Source organism: Suricata suricatta, chromosome 11, assembly GCF_006229205.1.
Source record: "Suricata suricatta isolate VVHF042 chromosome 11, meerkat_22Aug2017_6uvM2_HiC, whole genome shotgun sequence".
In the NCBI taxonomy this organism is placed as follows: domain Eukaryota; kingdom Metazoa; phylum Chordata; class Mammalia; order Carnivora; family Herpestidae; genus Suricata; species Suricata suricatta.
The window spans coordinates 16,584,557-16,606,794 of record NC_043710.1 but is presented as its reverse complement, the minus strand read 5'-3'; the positions used below and the strand labels follow the sequence as shown (position 1 = coordinate 16,606,794).

At 49.5% G+C, this 22,238-nt stretch overlaps 1 long non-coding RNA gene across 3 annotated transcripts; it reads left to right on the top strand.

Moving 5' to 3' along the window:
• The first annotated feature begins 114 nt into the window (after positions 1-114).
• Positions 115-17,501, top strand: LOC115272207. Of its 3 annotated transcripts, none has more exons than XR_003900302.1 (4): positions 115-481; positions 1,776-1,915; positions 13,135-13,232; positions 17,061-17,501. It is a non-coding gene; the product is annotated as an uncharacterized LOC115272207 (long non-coding RNA). The 3 variants fall into 3 exon arrangements; XR_003900300.1 differs by having other exon boundaries at positions 13,135-14,070; XR_003900301.1 differs by having other exon boundaries at positions 1,773-1,915; positions 13,135-14,070.
• Positions 17,502-22,238: the final 4,737 nt, after the last annotated feature.

Sequence of the window (22,238 nt, the reverse complement as noted above, 5' to 3'; positions counted from 1 at the left end):
GCGCCGCGGCCGCCCCCGGCATCCCAGGCTCCCCGCGTGCCCAGGCCGCGCCTCCCCGCTCCCCGCCTCCCCACCGCCGGGACCTGGCGACGTCACTGCGGCTCTGACGCGCGCTCATGGAGGCACTGGCGGAGGCGGCTTGGCGCGGGTGTCCCCCGGGGAGGTCCCGGTCCTCGCAGCCCGCGGTCGCGTCCTTGGCCCTCCTCCAGGGGAACCTCGATTTTCCAATCTCAGGAAGGCCGGCTGTCCTTCGGCTACTGATAAGGACGCGAGCTCATGGTAAAGATTTTAACAATGCCCGGAAAGAAATAGCCGGACCCAAGAAAGAGACTAATAATAGCAGCCCGCTAGAGTTCTGCTCTTGTGCTCAGCGCTCTTAAGAACAATAATAACGACAACAACCATAAGAGCCACCATTTATTGAGCGCTTACTCTGTGCCAGGCACTGTGTTAAGCGCTTTGCAGGCAACAACCCTCGGAGGTAAGTACCGTTATTATCCCTATTTTAAGGAAACCGGGGCACAGAGAGGTTAAGTGATTTGCCCCAGGCACACAGCTAGCTGTTGTCAGTGCCAGAATTCCAACCCAGGCTGTCTGATCCCATGTAATCCTCATGTCAACCCATAAGGTCGGGATCATTCTCTCCATCTTAAAGATGAGGAAATTAAGGCACATGGAAATTTAAGTACCTTGCCCAAGGTCACCTAGCTGGAAAATGGATGAGGCAGAAAGCGAACCCAGGGCTCCTCTCTGTTCGCAGAACCCGCGGTCTTGGCCATAGGCGATGCCACTTCCAAACCACCTCCGACAGCCCAGCAGGCTTTGGCCCCGGGTCTCAAGAGGCGCAGCCTCGGCGGGGTTTGGGTGGGTTCCTGCGGCCTCCGATCCCCGGATGAATCGGATGTTTCGGAGCATCGTCTCTGCTCTGCCCGCAGGCGTCAGATAGGGACGCGTCTCCTGGAATCTGGTCGGGACCCGGCCGCGCGGTCCTAGGAAGGGATGGAGCGGGGGTGGAGGCAGCGGGAGGGATCCCTGGTCCCACCTGCAGAGCGGCGGGGCTGGAGGCTTACTCAGCGCGGCCGGCAGAGGGCGCTGTCGCACGCGCCTCGGGTCCCATGGTCACCAGACCGCGGGGCCTGCAGCCTCCGCCTGCAGATGCCTGGACTCAGAACGCCCCAAGTGGGAACCCTTCTTGCCCGGCGTCTGGCACCCCTCTGACTCCTCATGTCAGCCCTGGGCCTGCTTTTCCTGACTAATCTCTCCCATTTTCTGTAGGCCTGCCATCCCACTGTGGGCTTTCAAGTATTCCCCAGTCCCTGAGCCGCTGATTTAGTCACCTCTTGCTGACAGGCAAGAACACTGATTCCACTCCATTAAAAACCTTAGGTGCTTGCAAGTCATACTCGGCTTTGTCTCCCCTTCTCCTGGCCCCTTTGGTGATGTAAAATGGGGATAAGCCATCTTGGAATAGATAACTAATTTTCTTCTACAAAACCTGAGGAGGGGCTTGGTGAAGGAAGGAGCAGATTGATGAAAGGACCTATATTTTTTAAATAGCTACAGTGTCTTGAGAGCTTGTTTTGTGCTGAGCCCTTTCCCTGTCTTAACTCAATCCTCACGGCAGCCCTGAAAGGAGTACATTATCATCATCATTATTATTATTATTATTATTATTATTGTATATAAAAGAGGCCACAATGGCAATGAGGGGAGCCCACTAGGAGAATCTAACTTTATTATTTAAAAAAATTTTTTTTGTTGTTTTACTTAAGTAGGCTCCATGCGAATGTGGGGCTTGAACTCACAACCTTGATATCAAGAGGCACATGCTCTATGGACTGAGCCAGCCGGGCACCCCAGGAGCACCTAATTATAAAGCCATGTTCCCATCAACCGATACACCTGAACATAAGAGGTAAGATACACACCAAGCAACAGCAAACTAAAATCTGCTCAGAGAGTGCTTAGAAATACCACAGGTGAATCGGGGGCTTCGAATGCTTTCTGAGCCCAGTTTGGGACTCAAGTGTCTAAAAAAAGAACAACAGGGGCACCTGGGTGGCTCAGTCGGTTAAGTAGCAGACTTGGGCTCAAGTCATGATCTCACAGTTAGTGAGTTCGAGCCCTGAGCGTGTCCGGGCTCTGTGCTGACAGCTCAGAGCCTGGAGCCTGCTTCGGATTCTGTGTCTCCTCCTCTCTCTCTTCCCCTCCCCCACTCATGCTCTGTGTCTCTCTGCCTCAATAATAAATTAAAAACATAAAAAAAATTTTTTTAAAGAACAACAAAAGCTAAAGGTGCAGTGAGTGGAGAGTAGGAATGAGGCTTTTCACTTTTGCTTGGAAAACCATTCTGAGAGGCTCACTCACTTTCTATGACTGGGCTCTGAGGAAATAAAGGTGGTTCTAGGAAAATCTGAAAAATATGAGAGGGAAAAAATGCCTTCTGTGGTTTTTACTTTAACCAAGCCTCATATTGCTATTTGTGTTTTATTTTTAAATTAATGTGACTCTACCCACCCTTTAAATTGGCACATAAATCGCAAAAACAGAAGGAAGGCCAGCTACACACTTCAAACTTGGTGGGTTTCTCAGGAAGGAGGTACATGACTTGAAGGGGAAATGAGAATTAAATGAGGTGCTTTAAACATTTGAAAGACAGACTTTCCACAAGGAATTTAGATCATAAGCCCTTAGAACGGGAGCTTTGTCTGGGTTTGGGCTCCGTATAGTGCCTAGAATTGGCGAGTGCCTGTGAAATGTGGAAAACGAATCGCACTTTTGGCTTATGTTTGCATCATCTAACCATCTGGGGCCACCACTTTGCTTATGATTTTAGAGTGTGGCTACTAGAGGATTCTTCTGTCCCCTGGATTTTTTTTAATGTTTATTTATTTTTGAGACAGAGAGAGACAGAGCTTAAGGCAGGGAGGGGCAGGGAGAGAGCGAGACACAGAATCAGAAGCAGGCTCCAGGCTCCGAGCTGTCGGCACAGAGCCCAACAAGGGGCTCGAACCCACAAACTGTGAGATCATGACCTGAGCAGAAGTTGGGTGCTTAACCGACTGAGCCACCCAGGCCCTCCTCCTGTCCCCTGGATCTTAGTCACACACCCTCCCCCAGACTCCTTACTTTCCCAGAAGTTTGTTCTGGGAATTCAGTCAACGTGAGGCAATTGTTATTGATGATGATGTCACTAGGCTTAGTGAAAGAGAATGACTACTCAGCTCTGAAATCACCAACTGGAGGCTTTTCCAAACAGGGAACCAAGGCAGAAAGGACCTCAAGAGACTTGTCACTTCACAGTTCTAATTCTCTTGCCCTACGTCTTTGAACTAGAAGGATTCCCCCATGCCCAGCACAAACAAGCCCTGGGTATCCCAGGCTGCCTGCTGAAAAATTCTTGGACTTTGTTCACCTTGCCTCTCTCTGCTCCCTCCCTCATTTTTTCCAATGCATTCATTCTACAAATATGCATTGAGAACCCACTATATGTAAGTGCTACTGGGACAGCAGAGAACCTAATGAGCTCACAAGCTCACTTTCTCCAATTCCCTTCTGGCTCCTGAACTCATGGCTCCAACTTTCATGCCTGGAGAGGCCCTGCAATAGTCAATGACTTGCTTCTCGATGTGGGACAACTGCTCAGACATATCGGACCTTCTGGTGGTTCCTGGCAGCTCCAGGAGTCCACACCCTGTGGCCCCAAGATACCACCTTGGTGACATCCACTTGGCAGGAGGTTTGGGTCCTGACATATACCCTCAGAAGCAGGGCCTGGAAAGACTCCAGCTCTAGCCCTTGCCCATACTTCTTCCCTGTGCCTTCAGTTCATATGATCATTGTTGACCACCTTAATAGTTTGGGCCATATTTAGGAAGCATCTATTACAATGAAAACACAATCCTAGAGTCCCATAATACCCCACTGTTCAAAGGAAAATCTTGGCTTAAACAAACAACAGTGACTGGCGAGTAGCGGACATGTTGGATAATGCTGAGTCTTTCAGGTCATTTGTTATTGAATCTTGGGATTGAGTGATTCATAATAACAAGGGGAAGGAGGAACACTAGCCTTGTTTTAGCTTTCCAGATTATTCAAATGGAATAGATTTTCAACGTCAGCATCGTAGTTTCGACAGAATGCTTGAGGTACATTGTTGGGTTTTGTCTTTTTGGAAAATCCATTAATACTCAAGGACTTGATCATCACTCGTTCCAAAAAAAAAAAAAAAAAAGGAGAGAGAGAGTTTGAACTGTTGGATGCCAATTATTTCCCTGGAAATCCCTTTAGAGAGTCAATTACAAATTATATTCATTCTTCTTGAAAATCGCACCCTCAGGACTGTCCCATCCCTGCTAGCTACAGCATCATTTTCTCTCCCCCTTGAGAAGGGCAGAAGCCCAGAGACTGGAAAAATGAGGGAGTAGTGAGGAAAACTTTTCCCTTACCTGAGCTGCAGAGCCACTTGGATCTAGAGAACTGTTAGGTTTGTGCTGTGTCTGCATGAGTTCGTGGTTGTGCATTCTCTGGTTGATTCCAAAATCTCCATAACATGGGGGCCTGAGATACTCTCAAAAGAAGGCCTGTCTGGGAAGGACGTGTGTCCACCTACCAAGAAGTTCTTGGTGGTCAGTGTCTGCATATCCAGCAGCTGGGGTGAAGAGATTTGGAACCACTGAGCATTCCTGCTGGGATCTTTCCAAGCCCTTTTGGGAACCGGCAACAGTGCCTGTCTGGGGAAATTAGTTTTGCTTTTTCACAGAGTGAGAAATTCCTCAGGGGCATTCTTGTACTTGGGAAGAGAAATCAAACCCAGCTCATTCCTTTAGGGCCCATGCCATTAATAAAGCAGACCGAGTCCAATTCAGTTGGTCCAGCCTGGGGCCGCGGGGTGGGGGCAGAAGCGGTGGAGCTCAGCGAATTTCACCTGTGGCTAAGGCTCTCCCCGGCCTGGCGCAAGATTTGAGGTTTCGGGGGATTGTGTTACCAGCGTGTAAACACCGTGAGTGACAGCCAACGCTCCCATTCGACCAAAGAGGATCTCAAACCCTTCCTATCTTCCTAGAAACCCTGGCGGCCCGGCCGGCTGCTTGCTGTCTGATGCAACAGTTTGCAACGCTCGCTTCTGGGAGCCGAGCCTGCCGCGGGGCGCTGGGCGCCCTGCCGACGCGCATGCGCGGGCTGCGGCCCCGCCGGGCCGGGGAGAAGCTTTTCACCAGATGTGCTGGGAGGGGGGAGGGGGAAGGGGGGCGGAGGCGGCGCGGGCAGGGGCGGGGCGCGCGCGGGCAGGGAGACCTTTGGCAGCTCGCGCCGGTGATCTGAGTTTAATTAAACTTCTCCCGAGGCATTGGCTGACTGATTGACCCAGTGATCCAAAAAAATCAGAGAGGCCCGAATCGCCCTAAACACGACGGCAGAGAGAAGTTGGGGAGTTGGCTTTTGGTTTCCAGAGCTGGGCCTTTGGATTGTACCTTCCTTCCCCGAGCCCCCCAAGCCACAAAGTTATTCCGGGTTCCAAGATCTCGTTAGGGCGTCGGGCGTCGCTTGTCTGTGCCCTCCTACCAATTTCTCAAAAAGGGAAGAACAGTGGTTACACAGATGGAAAGAGGCAACGTTCGTGTGATAACGTCCTGATCGATATCTTCCCTGCCACATCTCTCCACCCAGGTGCCTTAAAAGGTCCTATTAGCAGAATGCATCATGGATTCTTTTCCAATGTTTTTCAGCCATTCAGGTGTTGCCTGCATGGTTTTCTTTCATACCCACGTTCCATCTATATTCTATCTTTTAATTGACTTATTTTATTAACTTTCCTTATTCTCTAAATTAACTTTAAATCGATTCCCTTTTTTCCACATAGCCTTGCCCTAAGCAATAACATTAGCAAAACTACACTTTTGATATGTTAGTCATCTATTTTAATATACACATAAGTAAATTCATAACTACTCAAATAAAAAGAGACGTGTCTATTAATTAGCTAGAAGTTTCTTGCCTACTACATTTGGAGAAAAACTCGAGGTGGTAACAGTAACTAACACATGCTGAGTGATCGCCAATGTCTCAGACACTGGACTAGGCACTTTATTCTAAGTCCTTATGACACCTTAGAAGGTGGGTGGTGTTTACATTTTACAAAGGCAAAGTGTGAGGCACAGAGAGGTTAAGTAACTTGCCTCATATATCACAGAGCCCATAGGCAAACTCCACTAGCCTCACTCTAGAGCCTGTACTGCTGGCTTATCCAAAAGAGCTATGTTACTGCTGGAGATCACCCAGGTGATTTGAACCTAAGTCAGTCTGACTCCAGAACTGAGCTTTTAACTACTGTGTGGAACTCTTCCCTATTTTCCCAAACCTCACCTCATACAGCCTTTTTAAATCTGTCTGCCTCCTTTGGAATTCAAAAGGTGCGTCCAAGTTATTTCTTTCCTCACCCCTTACATCTCCTCCCTCCTGTGCCCCGCTCCCAGTGGGACAGAGCTTCGTTCTAGTTTCCTCTCTTCTCTGAATGAAAACAACCCATAAATCTCTGATATCCATGAGAATCTCTACTTTAAAGGTCCTAGCCATTCTTCTCCACCGACCATGGAACGTAGAAATTCCACCTACCGGCATCGTGAAACTACATATCCCAGACTGCTATTCTCACGTGGAAAGAGAACAAAAATCCTATGTCAAACCATGTGGTTCCTATTTTGGGGTTGGAAAATCTGGTCACTAGCTTGGATAAAGATTGGTATACCCATAGACTACTTCTTCTGGCCCCAAGCAGACCTGAATTTCCCAGGCCTCAGTGATTGGGGGTGGGGGCAAGTTATTTCAGAAACAAAACCTTCAATTAGAGGCATAAATGAAGACTTGGCATAAGACCTCTAAAAGATGACTGACCCCTGTCCACGAGGTATATTTTCTTTCTGCAGCAGCCCTTACCACCACCACCGCTTCCCTCTCTTCACTTCCTCTTCCTTCCCCTCCTTTCAGATTCTTCTTTTAATTGTACCACTCCCTTGTTCCCCCCACCCCCATGCCCACACCCACTCTTTAGCTGTTTAGTATAAAATCCAGCCCACCAGACTGAGGTTTTCTTCGACCCAAATGTTATTTTCAGAAGGAGCCATTGAGGTTGGGGTGTAATTGTAGCGTTGGGCCTCTGCAAGCCAAGCTGAAAATAATCAGTGAGGCAGATGGGGTGGGAAGAGAGTGTGGTGGCCACTTCCACCAAAGAGCAAGAGAAACCCAATGGAGTGAGTCAGAGAGGGGCGAGTGCCAGGCTGGTCTGCTGGGCTTATGGCCGGGAGGGAGTTCAGTTAAGGGGAAACTGCCCAAGGTTTTTGGGGCCTTCGACGGAGGACCGATCCAAGGTGGCTCCTGGCTGCGCATCCCAAGTCCATATTTTTTATGACAGCCGCTAGGCTTCTCTTGCTTTCATTCAGTGGGGCCATAGCAACCAGCAGGCCAAATAGGAACTTAACCATCCAGTTGGCTCACCAGTCTCTAGAGCAGGATTTCTCAGTGTCAGCATTATTGGCATGTTGGGCTGCGTAAGTCTTCCCTGTGGGGGCTGTCTTGTAACTTTGTAGAATGTTTAGTAAGATCCCTGGCCTCTACTCTCTAGATGCCAGCAACACGTGTGCGTGCGCGTGCGCTCACACACACACACACACACACACAGAGTCATGACTACCAAAATTGTCTCTAGGGATGCCAAATATCCTTGGGAGACAAAAATTGCCCCTGGTTGAGAACTACTGGTCTAGAGTGATCCAGGTCTATGAAAGGATCTCATCACCTGTCCCCATGCTAGCCTCCGTTGCCTTGCATCTCAATGGGCCCTGATAAAAACTGTTGGCCAACTCCTATTTCCAATGACAACCGTTGAATACTTCAAACCCAACATTGAGTATCTACAGTGTGCCAGGCACTAGGCAGGGTGTTGAGTATGAAGTAGCAGACAAGGCAGACATGGCCCCTGTCCTCATGGAAATGGTAGGCTGAGTAGGGGAAGACAGAAATTAAACAACCCTGAGTGAGAGGCGCATAAAGAGAAGAAATGGAGTACTATAAGAAAATCGAAGAGGGTTTTTCACCTAGGTCAGGAGGTCAAGAAGGGCTCTTGGAGGCAATGAGGAATTAGCCATTTGGAGATGGAGGACAAGGGAATGCTTGTCAAAATAGGGACAGAGTATTGAGAAGCCCTGAGTTAAGAGAGAATGTCAGGCACTCAAGGAACCCAAAAAAGTCTGTCATGGACCAGCCGTTTTCTCCTCTTACCCCCAAACTTATTTTTCTTATACTCCTTCTCCAAATTTCTAGCACAAGCATAGAAACTTCGGGTCGTACTTAACCCCGCCTTGTTCTCACTCAACCCCGTCCCTCACTCAGCTGCCGTGTTCTGTGAGTTCTACCACCAGAGTCTCTGCAAACCGGCTCCGTGTCTCCATTCCCAGCACCACAACGCTGATGCAGGCTCTCTCCATTACTCAGCTGAATTTGTGAAATAGCTTCCTAACTAGTCATCCTCCAGTGTCTACTTCAGAGAAAGAGACAAAGACCACATTTCTGCTGGGTTCAGATACCCTGCATGGCTTCCAGAGACTCGTCAGACAGGCTGTTTCCTCCTATGACTTCCGGGGACACTTCATCCACTCCCCCGTGTTCCTCCCACCCCACCCCCAACTCTCCAGCCGCTCTCCAGACCACCAGCCACACCCCGTAGGCCCCCACAGCTCTGTGATTTTGCTGTTCTTCCCCAACCAAAATCATTTGGGAAATTCCCACCTATCCTTTGAGACCCAGACAAAATGAACTCATTACACTCTCCTATCCCTTCTTAGAAGCCTTCTCTTAATTCTTCCCTCTGTTTTCATTGAGATCTATATATAGCTGCTAGTTTACCATTTGTCATGTTGACCCATAGTTAGCTGTTTAAAGACGTCCCTGCCCCCCAGAGTCAGAGGGCCTCAAAGGCCGGTCACCAAGTGCTCACTACTGGTTGATTACCCAACACCCATTCTCTCCTTTCCTAAAAGAAGCCAAAGAAATGCAAGGCCCACTGTATTATTTAGTGTACAGGCTAAACTGCTATAACCAACAGACCCAGAGTACAGGGGCTTAAGAAAGCCCATGTGCCTCAGTGGAAGTTAGCCCACTGAGATAGGCCTAACATCCTGTCCAAGAATTGGTTCAAAAACTTGGGCCTAAACTAATTTGTGTGCAGTAGAGGCTTTTCTGGTTCCCCTATGTCAACAGTCCCCTCCTTTAATAACAGAACGCCTGATTGTTGGCCAAGCAGATGACTATCTCGTAAGAACTACATTTCCCAGCTTCCCCTGTAGTTTGATGCAGCCTTGAGTCTAAGTTCTCACTAACAGACTGTGAGTAGGAATGATCCTACCACTTCTAAACGGTGCCCTCAAAAGGATTGTGCACGTGCTTTTCTCCCTGGCCCTTCCCCAGCCCTTTCCCCTGACTAGGAGATGATAAAAATTGAAGCAGTATCCTTGGACCTAGAGAGGGAAACCACATTTGGAGGCTGATGGAACCCTTCTATCAGTCTTGGATGACTTTTCTCTGAACTCTTACATGATATGAAAGAGACATAAATTTCTATTTTGCTTACACTTCTGCGTTTGGAGGCTCTTTGTTACAATGACTTTTCCTTTGCTCGACAAAACACACAAAGCCTGGCTTCCCCAGGCCTTGGGAACTGGGCCTGTGATCTATTAGGGCCAGTGAGATATAAGGCAAGGTTTGACTGGGGGGGGTTCTGGGGAAGCGCTCTCTTGTTTCTTTGATGGGGGCATCATGGAGCAACCTTCTCTCTCTCTCTCTCTCTTCCTCTGGACATTGCTGCGCCTGGAACTATGCCAGTCTTCTTGCTACCAGCCTAAGAATGGAGCTACTCATGAAGGGAGTGCTGAGAGAATGGCAGGAAAATTGAGTCAGAGTTTCTGGACTAAACAACTCTGAACCCCCTTGGCTCTTACGTGGCTCGGGTTCCCATAGCAAAATATCATAGACTCCCAGGCTGAACAACAGAAATTTATTTTCTCACAGTTCTGGAGGCTGGAAGTCCAAGATCAAGGTGCCATCAGGGGTGGTTTCTGGTGAGGCCTGTCTTTCTGGCCTAAGGCAGCCACCTTCTCGATGTGTCCTCACATGAGCTCTCTCTGCATTTGCAAGGGGAAAGTGAGTGCTGGTGTCTCTTCCTCTTCTTATAAGGACACTGGTCCTATTTGGATTAGGGCTCCATCCTTATGACCTTATTGAGTCTTAATTACCTCTTTAAAGACCCCATCGCCAAATACGGTCACATTGAGGGTTCAGCCTTCAACACATCGGATTTGGGGCATGGGGGCACAGTTCAGTCCATAACACCCACCTTACCTCTGGGTTTCCAGTTATGTGAGCCAACAAATGCCCTTTTGTCTAAGCCAGCTTGGGTTGGCTTTCTGTCACACCTTACCTTACAGCGCTGTACTGCTCTTCCTATCTTTGCTGGGCCTCGTACAGAAGCCAATAAATACTTGTGGAATGAATGCCTAATCGTTATTTTTCTCTCTTACCTGTAATGACTACCTCACCGATAAGCTACAAGCATTTCTCTTTCTCTGCCCCAGCCTAAACACCTAAACACCTAAAGTAGTCACATGACTCTTCTCAGACCCCCACCGCCCCCTGCTGAGTTAACATCTACCTAAGGAGCTGAGGGTTCAGCTATAAAATGAGAGGGTTGAATTAGATACATCTTGCACATCTTCCAGCTTGGGCTCCGCCTGAGGCTTTCTCTGAAGGAGTCATTCTGTGCTCAGACTGAAGACCCGTCTAACGCTAACCATGTACAGTCTACTGAGAGCTCCCTCCGGGCTCCTGCCTCAAACCCCTGCAGTTCCACAGGGGGCCCCTTCCAGCACTAACGGTCTAGGGTTCTGTTTGATGTTTTTCTCAAGCTCTGAAGGCCCAAGATACTATAATACCATGCTAAGCACAAGACATTTTTGATTGGCTGCTAGAGCCCCTGACCCAAGCACAGAAGATAAAGGCCTAGGGAGGGTCTGGACGGCCACAGTGTTGTCCTTCCAGACGAGACCAGAGAAACTGGCAGGCAACGGGGAGGGGGCCTTGCAAGTCTCAGACATTCAGTGGGTCCCACAGCAATGACACTCAAGTTCCTGCGCCCGTTAGTGCGGCCATTAGGGCTGCTCAAAATGGAGTGGAGGCCGGTTCCTGGCAAAACATTTCCTCCTTCCAGCCATGAGAGCTCCTGGGGAGCTGGGGAAAGAGCTGCCTCGTTACTCAGCCCCCTGGAATGTGGGAGAATTAGATCTCAAGGAAAGTGACCAGTAATGGGCCCTGGCAGCCAGGATCTTGCGGATCAAGAGGTTCTTCCTCGCAAGTCTTCAGTCCCAAGCTCCCCTTCCCATGCTTTTTGAAGTTGCCATTTATAGGACACTAAGAGTTGTGCAGTATGCTCAGCACTCTACTTGGATGGGTTCATTTTATCTTCACAGCAACTCTGCAGGTAGGTATCGTTGCTACTCCCATTTCATAGATAAGCACACTGAGGCTCAGAGAGGTGAAATTACTTGCATGGAGTTATTAAGCCACAGAGCTGGATCTGACCTCAGGTTCTTATCAAGAGCATTTCGTGGGAGACCTTTGGAATCTGGCAGCACCTTCTCTGGTCTTCTGACTCCGGCAGGCATGGGGGAAGGGCATGGTGACACCCCAGCCCTGTGAGGTCAGTGCCGACGGGGAAGAAGTTAGGAAGGACCAGAAAGAAACGCAGTCACTGGGGTGTAGGACAAAGCTGGCAAAGACCACCAGGCAGGCCCAATCAAAGATAAGGCGGTGGCCAGCTCCAACCAGTAGTGAGCAGAGGTCCTCTTCCTAAGGGGGGCGGGGTCTAGTCATCAGCATCAGGAGTCTGCCCACCCGTTTGTCGGCAGGAGCCCTGCAGCAGGTTGGGGTTGGCCACAGGAGGAGGACGCCACCTTGGAAAGGTCTGTATCCTGCTCACTTGTTTTTTGTTTGTTGTCACATCTGTTGCTTATCTTTCTCTCTTCTGTTCAACATCTCAGAGGGCAAATGACACACCCCAGACTCCCTTGCCAACGGGCTTCTGACTAGGCTTCCCCAGTGAAAGGTGCTGGAGGCAGATGGGGGGTGGGGGGTGGGGGCAGAAAGGAGAGAGAAGTCTGTTTCTCCCAGCCCTCAGCTTTAGGCAGCATCTCCCACCACAGCCCCCTCCTTGGCTCCAGCTCCCAGTGGGCAGCCTCAGCCCTGGGCTCCCGACCAACCCCTCCTCCCTGTGATTCTCCAGCACAAGGAGGCTCCCCACTGCCACTAATTAGTTTGCATCCCCACTCCCACACGCCCTTTCCACATTTCCAACCATTCCTGCTACTGAACATGGACAGTTCTGTCTCCTGACTAGACCCTGCCTGGTCTGGGCTGGGGGACAGTCAGGGTCCTCCCCTCCTACCCCAGCTGTGGACGGGACAGTCTTGCTGGGCAGAGCAGCAGTGTCTTGGTCTGTTTTGACCACTATAACAAAATACCAAAGACAGTGTGGCTCATATACAGAAATTTATTTCTAACAGGTCCTCAGGCCAGATGTCCACGATCAGGGTGCCAGTAGGTCAGGTTCTGGTGAAAGCCATCTTCAGGTCACAGACTGCCAACTTCTTGCCCTGTCCACACATGGTGCAAGGTCCAGGGAGCTCCATGGGGTCTCTTTCATAAGGGCACGGATCTAATTCATTGGGCTCCACCCTCATGACCTAAGCTCCTCCCAAAGGCCCCGCCTCCCAACCCCATCACATGGATGTTAGAATTTCAACATTGAATCTGTAAGTCGGCAAGAAACCCCTGAGCATGAGGTGGAGGAGAAGCCTATCCTGCAGCCAGGCTACCATGGTGCCCCTTGGGTGCCAGGTTAGTTGACCGGGAGCAGAACTGAGCGGCTCTCAGTAGGACCCCATGGACCCCAGACCAGGAGTCCTGGCAGTGGGCAGGTCTAACTGCCCAGCAGGATCCATTGTGCCACTCAGGTCTTACCAGCCTCAACACAGCCTCAGGTGGCTCACTTCCTCCCTGATGACCAAGTCGCTTAATATTTTTGGATTTCAGTGTCCTCGTCTGCACTGTGGGGAAAACACAGTCCCCTTTTCCAGGGTTGTGGCGCCAATGAAATAACACCCAGGGCAGTGCCCGGCGCAGGACCACAGGTCAGTAACTGGGAGCAACACTCATCATCGTTCATAAAGGCCTGGGCGGCACTAGAAGATTCGGTGACCCATCCGTGAGGATCTTTGCAGAGCAGGAGCAGAAGAAATGAGGTCTCGCCCAGTGTGGGGCAGTAAAGTCAGGCAGCAGCAGGATTTGGGCAGTGCATCAAGGGGCCACCTGCTGTTCTCCCGCCCAGAGGACTGGCACCTATTTCTCCAGCACCTCCGACTCATCACAATTCTTCCTCCGGCTGGTCCTGAGACATGATGGCTGACAAGGTCTTGAGCAAGGGCATACTCAATGCTTAAGAAGGGGATGGAAGTTTGGGGCCTCCCCTGCATTCCAGCGTGAAGACCAGATCCTTAAACAGGGCTGGGGGCGGGAGAGGCGAAGGGCCACACAAGCATGAGATGCTGCCCTTGGGTGTTTGGTGGATGCCAGGCTCTGTGCAAGACACATGGACGCTAACTGTGCACGATGGGGCTTACTCCTCGGCCATTAGGAGAGGTTTGTGTCTGTTATCGTCATCAAAAAAACATTCCCATTTGATAAAGGCCTCAGAGAGTTGAGAAAACTGCCTAAAGTCTCACAGCCAAAATGTGGCAGAGCCAGAATTTCGACCAACTTTATCTGATAAAAGCCTCCAGCCTCCCCCAGGATGCTTTAATGTGTGTCTTACGGCTTATGGCTCTGGCATCAAGAGGGCACTGGTCCTGGCATTTATTTGAGTCAAGGAAAGGGATTGCTTGCAGAGCCCATCCCTGACCCAGGCCTCCAGGCCTGTCCCACACAGTGGAGACAAGGGGCGAGCCTGAAAAGGAGGCTGCCTCTGTTGAGGTTTGTATGAACACCTGTGAGCATGCGTGTGTGAGTGTGTGTGTGTGTGTGTGTGTGTGTGTGTGTGTGTGTACATGCATCCACAGGCACACAGGCACGTGCGGACCCACCAGCCTAACCTCCACCTTGGCCTGGGAGAGAATGAGGAAGGACTCTCTCCTGGCAGGTGAGGGGGGAAGGGCTGGGTGGCTCTACTGTCATCCCCATCTCAGTTCCTGGGAGAGGCTCTGATATTTTCCTGGAAAGCTGGCTCTGGGGCTGGAGGCCTTTGGTCTCCACAAAGTCAAGAAGGGCACCAGTCGGGGCGCCTGGGTGGCTCAGTCACTTAAGCGTCCCACTTCAGCTCAGGTCATGATCTCACAGTTCGTGGGTTTGAGCCCTACCTCGGGCTCTGTGCTGACAGCTAGCTCAGAGGCTAGAGCCTGTCTTTGGATTCTGTGTCTCCCTCTCTCTCTCTGACCCTCCCCTGCTCACACTGTCTCTCTTGCTCTCTCTCTCAAAAATAAATAAAACATTAAAAAAAAAAAAAAGGGCACCAGCAAACTTCTCCAAAATCAGTTTCAAATTTATTTGCCTCTCTGAGCCTCCAAGCCAGATGGTGGACTTGGGCTAAGTGAGGGCAGCCTGTCTCAGAATACCTCATCCCCAGAGCCCACTAGCTCCTGAAAATCAGCCTCCAAATGACGTTGCTCCGGAGCAAGCCTCACCCCAGACTCTGAGCAGGACAGAATAGCCTCCTCACAGTTGCCCCACGGGATGCAGCCTGGTGCGGGATGAGGAGCATGAACCTCAGACTGGACTGATAGGAGCTGTGAGGCCTGAAGCAGGTGACTCAATCCTTCTGAGCCTCTATTTCCTCTTCTGTAAAATGGAAGTAATAACTACCCACGGTAGGTGCAGTCCCCATGAATACTCCTATGGCTTCCCTTTTCTCCTTCCTCCTTCTGACTCTCCGTAACTTCCACTGACCACTTTACCACCTAGCTTGGGGGCCTTCCTTTCCCAGAATCCTCCCAGCTGCAGCCCGGCCTCGGGGCTTCGCAGGAGACAGTGGTTTTGCCACCCTTTCCTTGTGGCCTTCCACGGACCAGCTTCCCTGGGAGCAAAGGGCTCAGAGCCCTGAGACTGGGGCCCCACCCTCTTTGTAAACACCAGTTGGGCACCAGCTGACCTCAGGAGGGAAGTGCTCGCCTCGGACCCTCCTCTTCCAGCCATGCCCGCTGCTGTATGTTCCAGGGGAAATGCCAGGCAAACCTGGCATCCTCGCACTCAGGCCGCCTCCGTCCTGGAAATAGGCACTGGGAGCCAAACCCTTGGCTGAAGGTAGAAGGAAGTTAAAAGTGCCTGAGTGCTGCTTCTCTCCTGCCCTCCCACAGCCCCGCCCGGGGCGTCCCAGAAAGGGCAAGTGCTCTCTAATTTAAATTTTCTTTAATGATCCCGATAGACATCCATAAGGAGGACTTTACTGTTACCGTTGTTTCTTAACAACAAAGACAGAAATTAAATATAACAAAATATTATTCATTTTAATTCCAGGCAGTGGGGATGTGAGTGTGTGTTTTATTGTGGTTTTTTGTGTAGCATCTTTTTTTGTATTAAAAATTGCTCAAATTGCTCTACATACAAATATTTTTTATATATTTTTAATCTTTTTTAAATGTTTATTTTTGAGAGAGACAGACAGACAGACAGAGCACAAGCAGGGGAGAGGCAGAGAGAGAGGGAGACACAGAATTGGAAGCAAGCTCCAGCCTCTGAGCTATCAGCACAGAGCCTGACTCAGGGCTTGAATTCACAAACTGTGAGATCATGACCTGAGCCAAAGTCAGATGCTTAAACGACTGAGACACCCAGGCGCCCCTTTTATATATACAGATTTTTAAATGTCTTATTTATTTTTGAGAGGGAGAGCGCACAAGTAGGGAAGGGGCAGAGAGAGAAGGGGACAGAGGATCTGAAGCAGGCCCTGCACTGACAGCAATGAATCTGATGTGGGGCTCAAACTCACCAACCATGAGATCACGACCTGAGCCAAAGTTGAATACTCAACTGACTGAGCCACCCAGGTGCCCCAAAATAAGAACTTTTTTTAAGATTTTATTTTTAAATAATCTCTACACCCAACATGGGGCTCCAGCTCACAACCCCCAGATTAAGAGATCACACGCTCTACCCACTAAGCCAGGCAGGCGCTCCTAAATAAAAATATTTTTAAGTCAATAAGACTCATGCAGGCTTATTGAGGTAAAATTCAAGACTACCAAAAAGCAGAAAGAGAAAAATAAAAATGACCAGAATCTGTCCTCTGGAACCAGATAATTTATCTATTAGCTTATTTCCTTCTGGGTCCTTTTTCTAGCCGCATATATTTATGTCCTTTTATTCTTTTTAAATTGAAATAAAATTGACATGTAAATTGTATTTACTTTAGGTTCATTTTATTCCTTTTACCCTCCCCCCCCAAAATTGAATTATATTGTTTAAATACCTTTTTCCCCCTTAACAATATATTTTGGACAATTTCCCATGCCCTTGGACATTAATATTTACTTTAATTTTTTAAATGTTTATTTATTTATTTTGAGAGGATCATACCATTTATACCACTTATTATTTTTTCTTATCTGAAAGACAGTACACTTTTGTGGTGGAAAAGTTAGAAAATACAGATGAACAAACAAGTGGCCATGGGAAAAAAAACCCTGCAGCCTCACCTTGCTCAAATAACCCTTGCTAACATTTTTGTTTTTAACCTTCCTGTCCATGTTTTTATATACATAGGCGTGTGTGTGTGTGTGTGTGTGTGTGTGTGTATGAAAGCACACATTTTACAGTAAAATCAGAATCATGTAATTCTTATTATTTTTAACTTTTTTTTTCAATTTTTCAATTTTTTTGTTTACTTAACAATACATCTTAGACAGATTAGGATGGTTTTAGCTACAAATGACAGAAACCTGGAAGTAACACATGTTAATTTCTCTCTCTAGGAACTGATGTCCAGAGGTAAGCAGCCCAGGCTGGTAGAGCAGCCCTGTGACGTCAGGGACCTGGGCCCCTTCCACCTGGGGCTCTCCATCCTCAGTGCACGGCCCAGTGGCCCAAGGCAGCCCTTGCAGGAAGAAGCAGGAGAAAAGAGGGCTCATTCCCCTCCCAGGATGCTTCAGGGAACTCACATGCATCACACCTACTCGTATGCCACTAGCCGGAGCTAAACCCCACAGAACCCCAGGAAATAGTAGGGGTGATTTATCTAAGTAAGACTCTTATTGCTATAGATAAAGGGGAGAACAGATATTGGAGGTGGAGATCTGCCACCTTTTACAAACATCTTTCCAATGCATGTAGATTTGTATCCCATTTTTTTCTCTTATTTTTTGGCGAGTGTTTGACCACATCATTAAATATTTGTCAAAATTCTTAATTTTTAATGGCTGCTTAATATCTCCATAATATGCGGGTAGCATTACTTACAGATTCAATGCCTTATTACTTGATATTTGAGTATTTTGCTCTGATAAATAAGGCTCTTCTAGTACTAAAACTTATCAGAGGAAGAGAGCCCAAGCTTTCCTCTATACCCTGTGGGTGCCCACTGAAGACGTTTTGCTGAGAAGTATCTGCCTTGGAAGCTGGCTTATAGGTTTGGGTTTGTTTCTGGAAAAAAAAAAAAAGGAAGCCTTTTTGGCACCAGGTATACTCCTCTGATCCACTGCAGGGGAAGTCATGGGGCTAGGCAGAGCCTGGTGGGTGGTTCTGCTTTGGGTAGGAAGTAGGGGGATCAGGGAGGGGAGTGAGGTTGGGAGTGAGTGAGAGGAGACCATGGACTCTCAGGAGCCAGGGGAAGACTTGGTCCTATAGAGGCTTAGGGGACTTGATGGAGCCCAATTCATTCTTCATTCAAGTTCAACCAATGATTTCTGTGCCCCTACTCAGGGTCACCCTGTGCCAATGTCTGGGGAATGTCTCAGAGAAAGACCGTCCCTGCTCTCCAGGAGCCTAGTCAAGTCTAAATTCTCAAATGTTAGAGTTGAGCCTGCAGTATTGCCTCATATGCAGAATCCTTGGGCTCACACCCGAATATGTGACACAATCCATGTTGGCGGGCTTAGAATCTGCTCCTTGGGTGACAGATGAATGTGATCAGGCTCCTCAGGTGACAGATGAGCATGATCAGAAGGCATTCTGATGGAGAAACGTAAGTCTAGGTGCTTGGAGGAAGTCTCTTAAACCAGGTAAACCTGGAGTCTCCATCAGCTCAGTATGTAGCTTGAAGCTCAGTGGAGCCCGAAGCTATAACAAAATAGAGGCGACTGGGTGGCTCAGACAGTTGAGTGTCTGATTCTTGATTTGGGCTCCGGTCATGATACCAGGGTCATGGGATTGAGCCCCTTGTAGGGCTTAAGATTCTCCCTCTGCACCTCCTCCACTCTGTCTTGTGTGCATGTGCTCTCTCTATATATATAATCATCATCATCATCATCATCATCATCACCACAAATTGAGGACACCTGCCAGATACACCTGAACCCAAATCACAGCTCCATCCTGAGTGACTTCAGGCAAATTATTTAACCTCCCTAAGACTCAGTTTTCCCAATTTTATTTTTTTTAATTTAAAAATTTTATTTATTTTTTTTTTACTTTCAGTTTTCCCAATTTTAAAATGGGAATAAGCATGTGCTTCCCACGTGAAAACAAACCTCAGTGCATTAGCAGAGTGTCTGGCACTCAATAAATGCTAGATCTTATTGTTAATTTGAATGGCCTCTAGGTAAGTAATTACAGTGAGGGATAGGAGACAGCTATATAAAGCAGCTTATACACCTGGCTCATGGTGGTAGCCATTCAATAAATGGCTAATATCATTCCTACCATTCTCACATCCATTTCAATTCTAGGCTTATCATCTCTGAAAGCTGAACCCACCACACAATTTGTCCTCCCTATAGAAATCACGGAGGAAGCCATGTACTCATAGCTCTGAATTGCGAACTTGATGTCTATCCCTAGTGCCTGCCCCAGTGTGAAATAGGTTTTCTCAGGGCCTTCCAGAAGCAAGTGCAAATAGGTCAGTATGAGTGAGAACCTCAAGTCCCTACTTTCAACTCCCTGCTTTTGGGAGACCCAGGCATAGCCCTGGGCCATTCGCCCAGCACCGAGGCTCAGGGGACTGTGCCTGTCCTGGGCGGCCATGAGGCAAGAAGGGAGAGGCAGGGTGGCTGCTGAGAACTGTTTTCAAGTGTTCTGTGGATGGCTCAGTTACCATGGTGATGCTGATGGCTCTGAGCAAGCAGCAGTCTCTCTTGAGTTGTGAGTCAAGTTCAGCTTTATTTATTTAAAAAGAAAACCAACGCCCTGACCTGTGAAGGACAAAGCAACACGCAGGTAGAGGCCAGGGCGGCCCCGGCGGGGGTGAATCAGCACACCGCCTGCAGGCCACCCGTCTCCTGACATCAGGTGGCCCACCTGGCCACCGGGCCTGGAAAAGTCCACAGAGCTATGTAGGGAGGCCTGCACCTCACACTGTGGCCCAGGAGAGGAAGCACAAAGAGGACCCACATTGCCAGTCAGAAACTTCTTAATAGGAAGCAGATCCCATGGTCTCAACTCTGGCTCTGGGGGCCAGACTCCTTTAGGAGACTGAGCTCCGTGCTGGGGTGGGAGTCGGCAGAGCCCAAGGAGATAGGCAAGTCCGGCTCCGTCTGGCCCTGAGATGACCGGTGCTGGCTGACCCACCCCCTGTGCCCACACACTAGCAGTGCCCTCTGGGGACGGGGACGGCAGGGTCCTGGAAAGGACCCCAAAAATCTTCACCGTGGGGCACTGGGGCCCCTTTCACCAGAACGCCTGCAGGGAAAGAGGTCATCATAACAGCACCTCCTCGCAGGGTGGCCCTGAGAGTGAAATGCGATAATATTTGCAAATGTTTAACATGGAGCCTGGCTGGCACATAGTAAGCTCTGGAAAACTGTGGGCTATTGTTAACTTTCGTCCAGGCCCTTATCTTAAGCCCCTTGGATAGAACAGCCTCGACCTCCTACCTCGATTCGCTGATGCTTGTCTTGCTCACTTCCAGTCTCTTGCCCATACCACAGCAGAGTGGTTTATTGAAAATGCATCCCGATTCTGCTCTTTTCCTCCAAGAAATCTGCCAGTGGCTCCATTTACCTTAGAATTCCTTGGAGGGGCCTAGGCCTTGCATGATCTGGCCCTTGGCTGCCCTCTCCAGCCCTGAATCTCACCACACCCTGCCGGCCTTGATAAGTTTTGGCCAGCACCCTAATGTCAGCACTCTCCCCAGGGTGCCAGGCTCGGCCGTACCTCCAGGACCTTTAGGACGCTGTTCCCTCTGCCCAGAAAGCCTAGCAAACACCTACCTCCCCTCCAAGCCCCACATCAAGAAACCCTGCCCTGTGAAATCTTCCTGTCTTCCCCTCACAGGCAGAGCAGGCCACTCCCTCCTCTGAGCCACTTCAGGACCCCCCATAAAGACGTTCATCATTTGACATCGCAAATATTACAACACACGCCTGTGACACCTTTCAGCTTCCTGAGGGCAGCACTGATTCTAAATAACTTCTGTATGCCCAGGACATACCCCCTAACATTCACAAGGTTGGACTGTGGATGAATGAATGAATCAAGACAGAAATCCTGTTTATAGAAAAGGAAACTGAAGCCCAGCTAGGATCGGTGACTTGGCTAGAGTCCTGAGGCCCTGTAACTCCAGGCCCTTTGGATTCCAGAGACCAGGGACCCTTCATCCAGCCAGCCAGCCAACCAGCCAGCCAGCCATCTCTTACTAAGCACCAGTCCTACACCAGATGCTGTGTTGCTCCCTGGGGTACGAAGAGCAAGGAGTGGCCCTGGCCCTCAGGAGCCCGAAGACAGGTGGGATAGAACATAGTCCCATTATGAGCTGGGACAGAAGATGTAGAAGAAGCTGTGGGAATCGCAGGGACCAGGACGTGGATGGAGGTAGAGGGAGGCCTCTGTTTCTGTGCCTTCCACTCCCTCTCCCCAAACTCTGGAGCCCAAGTTCCCACACACAGCCAGACTGATGCGGCTGCCCTCCAGGCGCTGTTAACACAGGTAAACGGACATATACCCAGGTGTGCACATCCTCAAGACAGGTGACATGGGCATGCCTGGCCCCGTGGGGCCAGACACATTTGCACCCCTAAGCGACCATGTCAAGAGCCATCAGGGAGCAAGGACAGATCAAAACAGACCACAGAACATTTCCTGATGCAGCACACAACATCATGCCCTTTTGCACCCCCGGTGTTGCTGGATCCCCACTAGGCAGAGTCCTCTAGACAAGACAGATATATTATTTTTGCCCCCTTTTTCAGATAGACAAACTGAGACTCAAGAGAGATTTAGAGGACTTGCCCCTTCCTACTGCCTGCCAGGTCAGCAGAAGTACCGGAAAGGACCTGTCCCTCCCCAAGCATTTGCTAGCAATGTGTCAGTGAGCGAGGCCTGGACCAGGCCCTCTGCTGGGGGCAGGGGATGCCGAGGCCAATGAGACAGAGCCCCTGCCCCTAGTGGGAGACAACAGCATAACGGTGATCCTCAAGGTGTGAATCTCAGTGTCACCGCTGACTGGCCGTGTGAGCCTCTGCAACTTAAGAGTTTTTGACTCAAAACATAAACTAGACCAAGCCTATTTCATGCACAAACCCTCTGGTGGCCCCCATCTCACTCAGAATGAAATCCAAACTCCTCAGCGGTGCCCCACATGCCTCAGCTCCTGCCCCCTTCCCTGGCTCTCTTCCTGTCACTGTCCACCCCTCATCCCATTGGCCTCCTGGCCGTGCCTACAGCAACACAACGACCTCCAACCTCCAACCTTTGCACCTTCTCGTCCCCCTCCTGGAAGGTTTCTGCAGATAGTCACACAGCTGACACATTCCTGACACTCAAGTCTCTGTGTCTTCCCGGGGGGACACCACTGAGTCCAAAATGATGGCCCTAGCCTTTTCTTCAAGGTAGCATCTTCATATTAGATGACATGATACTATGTGTATTTGCTTATGACCCGTCCCTCCTCCTAGGACAGACGGGTAAGAATATGCCCATTTTGTTTACTAGTACACCTTCTGTACCTAGAACAGTGCCTGGTACACAGTAGGAACCATTTTACGACCAGGAATGAATCA